This window comes from Podarcis raffonei, chromosome 2, assembly GCF_027172205.1.
Source record: "Podarcis raffonei isolate rPodRaf1 chromosome 2, rPodRaf1.pri, whole genome shotgun sequence".
Lineage (NCBI taxonomy): Eukaryota > Metazoa > Chordata > Lepidosauria > Squamata > Lacertidae > Podarcis > Podarcis raffonei.
Window position 1 is genome coordinate 116,514,363 of NC_070603.1, and position 13,497 is coordinate 116,527,859.

General features: G+C 46.2%; 1 pseudogene; it reads left to right on the top strand.

Moving 5' to 3' along the window:
* The first annotated feature begins 572 nt into the window (after nucleotides 1-572).
* The window catches only part of LOC128408779 (oocyte zinc finger protein XlCOF6-like), a 28,687-nt pseudogene continuing 15,762 nt past the window's right edge, over nucleotides 573-13,497 (top strand).

The window sequence follows — 13,497 nt, forward strand, 5'->3', positions numbered from 1 at the left end:
AGTTGATGGCTGGAATAATTTTGTACGTTCGTGGTGTATGGTTCTATTTCTTTTTGTAAGAGATGTATTATGCTTTTTTGTTTCATTTTCTTTTCCCTTTTTTTAAGCTTTCGTTTTGTGTGTCTGTGTGTGTGTGTGTGTGTGTGTGTGGATTTTAAACCAATAAAGATTTAATGATAAAAAAAATAGAAAAGGAAGGGAGGTGATGAAAGGAATTGCCAAAGGTGTTTGAAAATGGGTGGAGGCTCTTGGGAAGGGGGTGCTCAATTTGAGCTTCTCCAGGGGCAGCAGAAAGTCTTGGGCAGGAGGGCAGAGGAGGAGGCAGCGAGGGCAGAGGGAGCAGTGGGCGGATCCCCGCCTCTCCCAGGGGGTTCTGATGCAAGCAAGGGGCTTCCTTCTTCTCCATGCAAGGGCCACCCATGTATTCAGAGCAGTCCTTTGCATATTAACTCTTAAGTTCTATGGGATCTACTTACCATGCCAGCCTTAGGAAGGGAGGCGGGACAGGCAGGTGAAAGGAATTGGCAAAGGTGTTTGAAAATGGGTGGGGGCTCTTGGGAAGGGGGCAGAGGAGGGGCAGCCACAGCAGTACTGGGAGGCCCAGAAGCAGGATTTCCTGAAGACGATGCAGCCCCCTCGTTCAAAGTGGGAAACCCCACAGGTTCCCAGTCCTCCCCACTCCGGGGATGGTGTCCTCTCCTTCAGGGTAGCTGCGGATGCCAGTCGGAGGCCCAATGGGAGAGCAGGGGGGACAGACCAGACCCTGCTCCCAGTCACTGAGGGACTTCTGGGAAAGGTAAGTGCAGTCCTCTCACCTGGGTTTCCAGCACCTGGAGGTCACAGGTCCACTGCCTCTAGACATGGAGGTTCTGTTTAGCTATGGTGGTGAATATTCTTTCTTCTCCATGCAAGGGCAACCCATGTATTCAGAGCAGTCCTTTGCAGATTAACTCTTAAGTTCCAAGGGATCTACTCTCAGGCCACTAATGTGCATACCATGCCAGCCTTAGGAAGGGAGGTGGCACAGGCAGGTGAAAGAAATTGCCAAAGGTGTTTGAAAATGGGTGGGGGCTCTTGGGAAGCGGGTGCCCAATTGGGGCTTCTCCAGGGGCAGCAGAAAGTCTTGGGCAGGAGAATCCCTGCAGGGGCTCTCAGACTCCCTTGGCTTCTTCTTCCCTCCCTCCCAGGAAGCTGCAACTCGCTCTGGATTCTGCGCTTCTCAGGAAGCTGAACCTGCAAAACTAGCTGAGACTGAACCTGCAAGCCTGGCCAGGATGGAAGGAGGAAGATGGACGGTTGACCTGGTCAGGCTGTCTCCCACATCCCTCCCCACAACCTCTGAGCATTCCCTCCCAGGACCCTTGGAGAAATCTGGTGAGTTCCAGGGGAGAGCAGATGGGGACAGGAATAGATGGATGGTGGAGGGAGAAAGAGGAAAGGATGGAGAGGAGACAAATGGAAGGAAGTTCCTGACAGGAAGAAGGAAGGGGTGAGGCCTTCTCCGAAGCAGCTCCTTTTTTCTTGAATCCCTTTCATAAAGTAGTGGGGGCAGATTTTCTTCCTCCAGGCTTTGAAATCTTAGGTGTATATGCTTATATGCTTCCCATAGTTATTTATAATTCATATATTTAAATTATTTCTATTACCATTATTTTTTATAGACAGGGTCAGAGTGATACATTCCACCAGCATCAAAACACATTAAATGCATGCACCTCCCCAGTTTGGTGGGCTTAAGGGACAAAGGACCCATTATTATGATACACAATTCCTGTGGCTGGAGGCTCTACACTTAGGATTGGACATATAAAGTACAGTACAAGAGTGTCTGGTATTATAAGCAAATTGTGTAAACTTGCCAATCTTACAGACTGGCGTTGTTTGTGAGAGTGAATGAGTGGGATAATAATTTATAGCGCCCCTGTAATTTTGTCCGTCCCTAAGCTTCTATGGAGATACTGTGGTACAACCTTGGAACAAATTTCAAATTAAGGACACAAAGCCAACAAAGAGACTCAGAAGTTTATACTGGCACCAGGTAAAGGTAAAGGGACCCCTGACAATTAGGTCCAGTCGTGACTGACTCTGGGGTTGCGGCGCTCATCTCGCTTTACTGGCTGAGGGAGTCATGTGGCTAGCATGGCTAAGCTACTTCTGGTGAACCAGAGCAGCGCACGGAAACGGCGTTTACCTTCCCGCCGGAGCGGTACCTATTTATCTACTTGCACTTTGATGTGCTTTCGAACTGCTAGGTTGGCAGGAGCTAGGACCGAACAACGGGAGCTCACCCCGTTGCGGGGATTCGAACCGCCGACCTTTTGATCGGCAAGCCGTAGCTCTGTGGTTTATTCCACAGCACCACCCGTGTCCCTTAAAGAGCCCTTAGAGAGATCCTTTAACTCCAATCTCAGCAGGAATCAGCACAGTGCTAAGATGGGATGGAAGTCCTGATCTGGAGATAAATGACCCCACTGGCTGCTCTTTAAAGAGCATTTCTAAAGAACAGTCAGAAGGGTCTTTTCTCATAGATCTCATTGCTAATTCAGCAGGGTCTTCTTGTGCTCTTATTTTTCCCCACCCCAGCACTGGGGTTGGAATGTCTAAACATGCTGGTTCATAGCTGTCAACTTTCAGATTTGAAAAAAAGGGATCAGCAGCCTCACCTGTCCCCACGTCCCCGTGGCACCACGTATCCTACTCAAAATTCCACTTTGTGAGACTGCAGCCCACAAAAGCTTAGGCCATAATACCTTTATCAGCTTTTAAGGGCTGCAAAAGATTTAAAAACAGAAGCATAGTTCATCTATCGACTTCCATCCTACAGGAGACAGTGATGGCCAGCAACTTGGATAGCTTGGAAAAAAGGATAAGACTGAGGTCTCTGCTCTGCCCTCGCGGTCCTAGGCAATAATGCTTCTTGATACTAGTGTCTGGAAAGCACACGAAGGCAGAGGAGACTCTTGTGCTCCAATCCTGCTTGCCGGTTTCCCACAGGCATCTGGTTGGCCTCCGTGAGAAGAGGATGCCGGACTAGGTAGGCCTTTGCCTGATCCAGCAGGCTCTTCTTCGGTTCCAATATATTGCAATACTTTTACAGTTATATGTAGCACTTAAGTTTTACTTATTTCACAATGGAGACACTGTTACTTGAGCCTGAGATCATTTCCTCACTTGAAAAGGAAAAATACAGAGATGTGTCTAATAAGCCAATTCCACCATAGATTTGTATTATAAAACGATGGTGCTTTATTAAGTGTGAATGCAGTGATCATGTGTTGCTCTTGCCATTATCTCAACTGCTTTCCAAAAAATTTGGAACATAGAGAGGACAGTGGAGAATGGAGACTGTGTGAAAATGAGAGAAGGTGCAGATTGGGATTGACAGGTGTTCAATTCCTTTTTTGTCTTTCCTGAAAGTCTAACAGGATTCTCTTTCCTCCCAGACTCCCAAACAGGTGAGGAAGATGAAGGTCAGAATTCTATGGAGCCACATGTGAATTTATTGGGAAGAAGAAAGAAACTGAGGATACAACAACAAACTCACAAAGGAGAGATACTATTTGAATGTATGAAGTGTGGAACGAGCTTTAGTCATAGTCAAGCACTTAGAATACATCAACGAACTCACACGGGTGAGAAACCATTTAAATGTATGGAGTGCGGTAAGAGCTTCAGTCAAAGTGGACATCTTAGAATACATCAACGAACTCACACGGGTGAGAAACCATTTAAATGTATGGAGTGTGAAAAGAGCTTCAGTACGAATGGAGCACTTACAAGTCATCAGCGAACTCACACTGAGGAGAAACCGTTTAAATGTATTGAATGTGGAAAAAGCTTCAGCAAGAATTGAGCATTTACAATACATCAACGAACTCACACGGGGAGAAACCATTTAAATGTATTGAATGTAGAAAGATCTTCAGTGAAAGTGGGAAACTTAGAATACATCAACGAACTCACACGGGGGAAAAACCATTTAAATGTATGGAGTGCGGTAAGAGCTTCAGTCAAAGTGGACATCTTAGAATACATCAACGAACTCACACGGGTGAGAAACCATTTAAATGTATGGAGTGCGGTAAGAGCTTCAGTCAAAGTGGAACACTTAGAATACATCAACAAACTCACACAGGGGAGAAGCCATTTAAATGTATGGAGTGTGGAAAGAGCTTCAGTAAAAATGAACACCTTAGAAGACATCAGCTAACACACACACACGATGAAAATTACAGGTGTATTCCTGCTTTGAGGGAAAGAAAGCCCTGCAAAATGCTTACAAAGCTGCCCTGACAGCCAAAAATTCTATCAGATATCAAGCCTATCTTGCTGTCCGTGCCCTAAAAAAAGAGTATAAAGACCTAATACTCCACCAAAAGAATGCCTATACCAGAAAATGTTGGCTGGAATTAATTAGTGCGGCAAAAGCAAAAGATCAGACACTATTCTGGAATCTGGTAGCTTCTGGTACCCATAAAGCTTTTTCCCCTTTAACCTCACAAATTCCCCCTAGCCTTTGGGTCTCATTCTTCCAATCTTTGTACGAGGATGCTGAACCTCCACTACGGAATTATAATATAGAACAACTGGCTAAATGGCCTCCAGTTTCAGTAACTGAAGTGAAATCATATATAAACCAAGTGAAAACGGTCAAAGCCCCAGGCTCAGACGGCATTACACCAGAAGTGATAAAAGCACAGGTGGATTGGTGGGCACCTTTCTTGGCCACCCTCTTCACTTACATAGATGACACTGGCCGCATCCCAAGGGAATGGGGAACAGCCATAATAGTCCCAATCTATAAAAAGGGCAACAGAGGGAACCCAGGAAATTATAGGCCGATTAGCTTATTAAGTGTGATTAGTAAACTCTACTCAAAGCACCTCCTTAATAAGTTTACAGAATGGCTAGAGAATGAAGATATTCTGGCAATAGAACAAGCGGGCTTCAGACCCGGAAGGTCCATGATAGATCATTGTCTAACGTTACAACATCTCATCGACAAATACAAATCAGGAGGGCAGGCCTCACTATACGTGGCCTTCGTCGACCTAAAAGCAGCATTTGATACAGTCTCCAGAACCAGACTCTGGGACAGACTACAGGGTACCAATATAGATAGAAGGCTCCTGCTCCTAATTCAGGCACTGCACGCAAACATGGCTCTTAGAGTCAGGTGCTGCCGCCTAGGACACCTAACGGACCCAATAAAAACCTTCAAAGGAGTCAGGCAAGGGTGCCTATTGGCCCCTCTACTATTTAATTTCTATCTAAATAACTTAGTATCTGCACTCAATGACTCAGAACTCCACCCACCACCCCCCGAAGCTTGCAAATCGGCATATTTCGGTCCTGCTATATGCCGATGATGCGGTAATTCTATCTAGAACCCCCATTGGACTCAAAAGAGCACTAAGAAAGCTCGCAGCATACTGCGAATCTGAACGTCTCAAAATCAACTATCAAAAGACCAAGATACTCGCTTTTGGGGGAAAACCAAAGCTTAGAAGCTGGGAACTCCAAGGCCATAAATTAGAACAAGTCACAAACTACAAGTATCTAGGAATGGTGGTACAGGCCTCAGGAACCAACAGATTACACATAAACTCCATCGGGAGTTCAGCGGGGGGAAACGCAAATTGTATCCTTAAATTCTTCAGAGCACAAGGGGGCTTCTTTGTCCCCGCAGCTCTAGAGATTGGAAACGGGGTGATGAGAGTGGAGGCTAGCATCTGCCTAACATCAATCTACAAATGGCTGACATTGAACCTGCTCCCCCGAGGGATAGCCCCATTGATCCTCTGAGACCAATTCCAGTCGGGCTGGCAGACTGCAGTCCTGAACACCCTCCGGAAATTGGGTTTTGCCCCTCAAGCCCTTCTAAGTCTGGGCTTGGACCAGGCAAAAGCTACGGTCAGGCAAAGAATATTAGACACTGAGAGACAGCAGGACTGCGAGGTGCCCCAACTATAGAATTGGAGAAATCGAGAGATATATAGCCGCACCGGCAGCATATCTCTTCTTTCTCGTATCTAGGGATGCAAGAACGGCCTTTACACTCGCCAGAAGCTCGGCTCTTCCCTTGCTGGTCCTGGATGAAGCCTTCAGAAGGGTCCCGTATGCTCAGAGACTTTGCACCTGTCCATTGGGAGAGATAGGAAGCCTGTTCTTTAGATGTCCCTTTTATGAAGAGGCACGTAGTAAGATCATGGATCCCCTGCTGGTGAGGCTCGCCGACCTCCCGCAAAAGCAAAAATCTGACCTTTTGCTATTGGGCAAAGATCAGAAGATGACCTGGATGGTCACCAGATTCTGTCTACAGATCTGTAGGCGCAGTCCATCGCCCAATTCAAAATAGTCCGACATGAAAAGCCCCAAACACTGTTCCATGGGTGATTCTGAGTCCACTCCCTGGGACAGTTTATTGTTGTACATTGTTTCTAAATTTAGTGGTGTATATTGTTTTAACTGTCTGTTTTAACCATATTTGCACAGCAGTTTTTAACGTTGTGAGTGTCCTCTATTTAAGAGGCTTCTACTCTGTAGCCTCTTATAGTTGTGTTATCTGCAAATCTTTGTTGGTTTTTAGCTCTCATCTGTTTTAATTATTAGTTTTTTATCTATCCATTATCTGTGTTTAATCTTGTATTTTATTCGGATGTTTTATGCCTGTTTCCTTGTCCTCGTTTGCCCTAACAATTACACTGGGCAACAATTTTTTACTTTTTGAATGTTGTCTAGATTTCTACAACTGATTTAGGGTGTTTTTGCACTGCTGAATCAGGAAATGGCAACCGCTTCTCTCCATCAGGTCAGCTTTTTGTGCTATGTTGATTTGAAAAAAATCCGATCTTGTGACAAAATTAATTACATTTTTGTGGCATTATCAGCTGATTTTTGTCAACACATATCATCCTAAATATGTTTTTAAGAGAAAAAAATGTTTTTCCAACAACATATATTGATTACCTGATAGAAACATCGATTACTGTAAACTGAATGGTGGGCATTAATAAAGGTAAGTACACGTAAATTGCATGTTGCTTCACCATTTTTCAAACTTCAGGGCTTGAACTTCCATTTCTTGGAACTCCTGGAATGCTCAGCGGCAGGGAGGTCTCTCTTCAGAGTCCAACAGTAGTCAGCCATCATGACTGCGTCCCAGCGACCCTGATACCTGGTCTCCATCTCTTTCATGTCCTGATGGAATCTCTCCCCCTGCTTGTCACTCATTGAACCCAGGTTCTCAGGAAACCGGTCCATATGTGAAAATAGGTAGTGCATCTTGACGCTCATGTTGCAGCCCAGGTTTCTGAAAGCAGTCAGCATGTTGTTGACAAATTCCGCGTAGTTTCTGGTCTTATTGTTGCCAAAAAAGTTCTTCACTACAAGAATAAATGCCTTCCACTCTTCCAGTTCCACTTGAGTTCCAGTTGAGTTTTCAGGTCCGCCTTTCACTGCCAAAATGATGGGCTGCCCTTATCTTGTAGATCAGCATTCCAGGCACTCATTACTTGAACTTTGCATAATCTATTGAAGACCTTTTTACTGATAGCATTTTCCAGCTGAATGAAAGGTCTCTGTATTAAATGTTCATCTGGGATTGCGTGGCGAGTTCCCGCCCCCCCCCAGGATAAAGAAAGACACAAGACACCATAATTTAAGGTTAAATGGGCGAATTATGCCACAACTTTATTGAATTCAGGAATGAGAGGCATTGGCTTAGGCATTGGTCCTAACGACTATCCGGCTCCAGCCCATTTGCTGGAGACACGGGGAAGTGTTAACACTATATCGGGGGAGTCTCCTGCCGAGGCACGTCGACTAGGAGCTCCCCCGGGTCACCGCTCTGGGGCGTGCCTTTGGCCCACACCTCCATAGGCTTCGGACAGGGCCACGCCCCCCGGAGTCCTTTATCGGACCACCCTTCGTTCGCTCGCCGCCAATACTCTCATGCCTGAAACCAATCCCTTATTCCATTTTCTATATCCATCAGCCAATATCATTTCCAGCATCCGAGAGATGCACGCCATCAGCGAGATATCATTTCCCGCATCCGAAAGGGCCACGCCCCCCGGAGTCCTTTAACGGACCACCCTTTGCTCGCTGGGGGGAGGTGATGGCGTTCCTCCCACACACACACATCCTCTTAATCCCTTCTTACCAATGCCTAACCGCCACACGAGCAATCGCTCGCCGCCAATACTCTCATGCCTGAAACCAATCCCTTATCCCATTTTCTATATCCATCAGCCAATATCATTTCCCGCATCCGAAAGACGCACGCCATCAAGCCGGTAGAGGGCCTCACAGTTGAAACGTATGCCCGGGTGGTCAATGACCCTCCCACCCAGGGCTGCCACTCTACGCACCACCACCCGATCCAAGGCTTTCCTAGCCCTATTTATGGCTATCGGGCACCTGCAATCTCTCCAAACCCGCCTCTCCATCAATGAGGCCCAAATAAAAATAATAGTGACGTTTGGGTAAGAGGCCTTAAGTTCCTCAAAGTCGCTAAAGATATGCCACATCAAGTCGACTGCCTTTCTGTAAGCTAACTCATTTTCACTTAATTGGATAACTAAAGCATCTGGGGGGCCATCCGCTGCCGCTCTGGCCCTAATAGCGAGCAACATTTCGGTCCAGCGCATTTCCCTCTGAGAGATCCAAGATATATTGATGTAGTTAAGGTGCAGCCCGAGACCGGAATTGATGGCGCGGACCCTGGCCCAATGCTGTGCCTGATTATCTAGATGCGCACCCTCCTAGCTCCTGCACCCTAGGTCCCCATTAACGGCATGGTTTCTATCCCAGTGGACGGTTCAGGGCCTATACTCCAAATACGCACCACAACGTCACCTGAAAGCAAAAGAAGGTAACAAAGCCAGGTCAGGTATACTGTGAACAATCACAAGGTCTTACGAATATATCCTTTATATGCATCAGACTTCCCTTAATGCATCAGTCTTCCACTGCCCCCAAGTCCTTCATCCTTTCAGCTGAGAGTCCCAAATGCACTGTTGTGGTGGCGGCCCCAATCCTAAAGGAGTTAACCGCGAATTCAGCTGAGGGTAAACCGTAGGCAGCAATCGCCCTTCGCATAACGCGCGTGGAATTCAGCTGAGGGTAAACCGCAGGCAGCAATCGCCCTTCGCATAACGCGCGTGGAATTCAGCTGAGGGTAAACCGCAGGCAGCAATCGCCCTTCGCGTAACGCGCGTGGCCTGATGCCGCGCAAGGCCGGAGCCATCCCAATGTTTGAGGAATGGACCTGAGATGGTTGGTCTCACGTACATGAAATGTTTAGTGTCCTTTATTGCTGATCGATTTTGGAACATTGGACATGCAGGACTAAATTGGATCTGAACAAGGTCAAGTCTCTCAAACTACCCCGGGCAGCGGAATCTGGTTGGCCCTTACAAACCACTTCGCCACTGTGCATAGCGCCAAAGGCAATGGGGTATGCAGCTGTAAATAACTGGGCCTTGTCCTCGGACCAACAGATACTTCTTAATTTTTATTTTTTTATTATTATTAATATTATTATTATCATCATCATTTTACTTTTATTTATTTATTTATTTTGGAATTGGCATAGAATGTCGTAAGTTAAGGGCCTTCTACCATCACTTTTAGGAGGTTGCAGCCTGCGCCAGCCCTACAGTGCCCTTCACACTAAGAAGGCCACACCAGGGTCTCTGGATTAAACAACCTTACAGAAAAAGGAGATTGCCGCCTACTGGATGTTTAAGAGTCTTTGCTGCACGACCCAGCACCCTCCAATCTACCAAGTATTGCAGAGCTTCAGCCTTGGTAGGAGGTGTGTCAAGCCTAGGATTTTTTAATTTGCCTTGAGGTGTGTCAAGCCTAGCTTTCTTCTTCTTCTTCTTCTTCTTCTTCTTCTTCTTCTTCTTCTTCTTCTTCTTATTATTATTATTATTATTATTAATTTATAAATTTGCCTTGAAACTCCATGAAGTCCACCCAAGCCTTTTTATAAGATCTAAGTGTGGACGGGGCTCCTGAAGCTAATACTCCCTTCAGGACATCACGTTCCCAAGGCTCCAAAGGTGCTCCCGGAATGGCTGTGGCAATTTGCTGCGCCTGGGCATCCGTGATGCCCTTGTTTACCCCAGGGGTAAATTTGGTAGAGAAATAGATGTTTAATTCTGAGCACAAAAGGACAAAGGTCCGGGACAGATTTGCCACTCTAGGAGAGTGCGATAATTGTTATGACAGGACACTGCCAACCGTTTGATTGTCGGTCCAGAAGCATACCTGGTGATTCCTGAACTCTTCAGCACACAAATGCCACTGTACTTTTCCATGAACTTTAACCCAACTTGACCACTTTAGAGAGGCGCACTCAGTGTTGCGGGGCGCGCAGTCCCGCTGACAGCTTAGCCAATCGCCCATAAAAGGGGCGGCCAGGGGACACTACCCAGCATGCAAAGTTGAGGTGACCGAAGCGTGAATTTACCCTGGCCAAGGGTGACCTTCTTGAGGGGAAGAAGTTGCAGAATTAATTTTTAAGTGCTGCTAGCCTCTCCCTAGGTAGGCGGGATGTCTGTGCGATTGTGTCCAATTCAATACCCAAAATAGGTTATGATCAAAACTGGACCCTCTGTTTTGTCCGCCACCAAAGGTACCCCAAGCTCCTCAGCCAGGGAGGTGAAAGCCTCTAAAGGGGCTATTACTAATGATGGAGGGGGAAGAGTTATCGAGGTAATGGGTCACCCCTTCCGAACCAGTTCTAAAGCGAAGAGCCCAGTCCAAAATTGCACTAAATGACTCAAAGGCTGCACAAGCTACTGAGCACCCTATCGGCATAATAATAATAATAATAATAATAATAATAATAATAATAATAATTTATTATTTGTACCCCGCCCATCTGGCTGGGTTTCCCCAGCCACTCTGAGCGGCTTCCAACAAAGATGAAAGATACACTAAAATGTCACATATTAAAAACTTCCCTGAGCAGGGCATAGATTTGTCTATGGAATGAGCCCCCTCAAATCTGAAAACCTAGCCATAGAAATTCCTCAGGGTGAATTGGCAGGAGACGGAAAGTCGACTCAATGTCGCACTTAGCCAAGAGCGCGCCCCTGCTGAACCTGCGCATATGCTTTATAGCCTGATCAAAGGAGGCATATTTCACAGAACAAGGCTTCTGTGGTATTGCATCATTGACTGAGCCACCTCTAGGGTAGGGTAGGTTGTGGATCATAGGATACTCTCCTGGAGTCTATGGGGGGACAATGCCTAAAGGTGAAATGAGTAAACCCGCTATAGGTGGCTCCCTGAAGGGGCCGGCCACCCTCCTGGCCAGAAATTTCTTTAATTTCTTTTTTTGCAATAGCCGGCATTTCCCAAACTGATTCTTTGATTTGGGGGGGGGGGATTTCCCTGAGTTAGGGGGTAATGAAACGAGGATCTTGAAGCCATAAGAGAAACTCTTTCCCAGGGTACTTTGCTGCCTCTATTTTAGGGTATTTATCGAGAAGGGTTCTAAGAGGTGAGAGCTTAACAGAAGAGAACATCACAGTCAAGGGGCAAATTCATACCAGTTTGTGACTGTTCTTTTTGGCGGGTCTGTGAGCTTTTAAGACCCCTGGTGGAAATGCCCCCTGCTGCCCGGAAAGGGCTGTTTACCTTTAAAACATGAAGACGCTGGGTGGTTACCTATGCACTTCACACATTCATGCGCATACTTACAATTTGGCCCCTGGCACACACCCGTGTTGTACTCCCAGCAAACCTCATGGTGAGGGACTTGCTTAGCTTCACATTTTCCAACTTTCCTTTTTCCACATAGGGACCCATATGCTCCATCCAGTCATTCTGGTCGCTTGGAACCCAGCAGGTGGTGGGCAGCAGGAAGCTTTTCTGAATTGTCCTCGGCATCAGAAGGCTTACTTCTTTTGCTCTTCTTGGCCGAATGCTTCTTCTTACTTAGACTTCTTTCTCCCTTGCCCATCATTGGAGACTGGTGCTGTTCTGCAGCCGCTGACACTTCCTGTTGCCCCTGCGTCTCATCATCCGATGATGTTTTGGAGCCCCCTTCCGCAGTAAAGGCTGAGGTTGTGAATCCTGTAGAATACTGGGAAAGTCTGGGGTATACTGAGAGGCAGAAAGGTTATAATTGCAAGCATGAGCCCTACCTCCCGAGGATCTGTCATTGGAAACCCAGGGACACGTAGACTGTAATTATGTGTGTGAGGATGCTTAAATGGATTGCTACCCGAATGTGGAACCCTAAATAAGGAGGCCAAAGTGCAAGGGGGCTCCTCATTGCTGGACGGAAGTACTCACTATTAGGGAAGAGGCCGCAGTGACCATGGGCCTGAATTGTTGGTAAAAGGTTTCAAAAGCAGAGGAAACACTGACTAGGCCTGTGGGTTGCAGGGCACAGGAGGCTACCCTGACCCATCTTGGACAAAGGACCCACTGTTGAATCATTGGCTGCTCTCAGCACTGCCGCGGTGGCCGCGGAGGTGCCGGGGCGGTCCACAACGTTAGGTGGCGTATCCGGGATGCATTCTTGGGTGAGCGCCAGAGGTGCTGCTGGCACCTGGTCTGCGGGCCTATATTGCCTATAAAATGTCTAAAACGCATTGAAAAAACTGTGCCAAAGCCTGTGGGTTACTGGGCACTACGAAGGCCTGAGGCCCCTCTTGGTTCCCTTGTGCCACCCCAGATATCGCAGCATTTTGCTGGTTCTCATGAGCAGACATAGTTTGATACCCTTAATTAGCCTGGTTCACCAAAATCAACGCCAACTAGCTTGGATTATATGCGTGAAAAGCGATCAATATCACGGTAGTTCAGTATTGTCTGCACTGGTAAGCTTAAAGGACCCAAAGATGCCTAACTAATCTCCAACAGATTGTATTTAGCTGCAAACAATATCACCGTAGCTCAGTATTATCTGCACTGGATAGCAGTCCAAAATACCAGCCCACACCTCAAAGCAATGTATTTTGAGGAATACTGAGTTTATAATAAACAGAAGAGAACCTTTGATAATGTAAGCAGCTATGCAGCAAGCTAGAGGTAGAATTATAAATTGTAACCCAGCAATACACCAGTGAAAAATGATAAATTGACTTATGCAACAAACCTAAGCAGAGCAAAGCTCCCAAGAGCCCTTAAGCACTATTATCAAAATCAACCAAATGGATTAAATTGCCAGATTAAATATATACTTATAAACCAACAGATGAAATACCAGAAAGAGATGAACGTAGAAGAGGCATGAGCTATTTACTTTAGATTCCCTATAAACCTGTATGCAAAGCTCGCAAGAGATTGCAGGCGAAGAAGCCCTTTAATAAATCAAATGATATAAAACCCGGATCTCTTTTTCCTTATAACTATTAATTGACTATACCAAATTATAAAACTTAATGCCTAGGCAGAGAGTAAATGACACAGCTCCACAGAGCACTGCAAGCTGAAAGAAATAATTTGAATTCCAATATACTGTGCACTAAT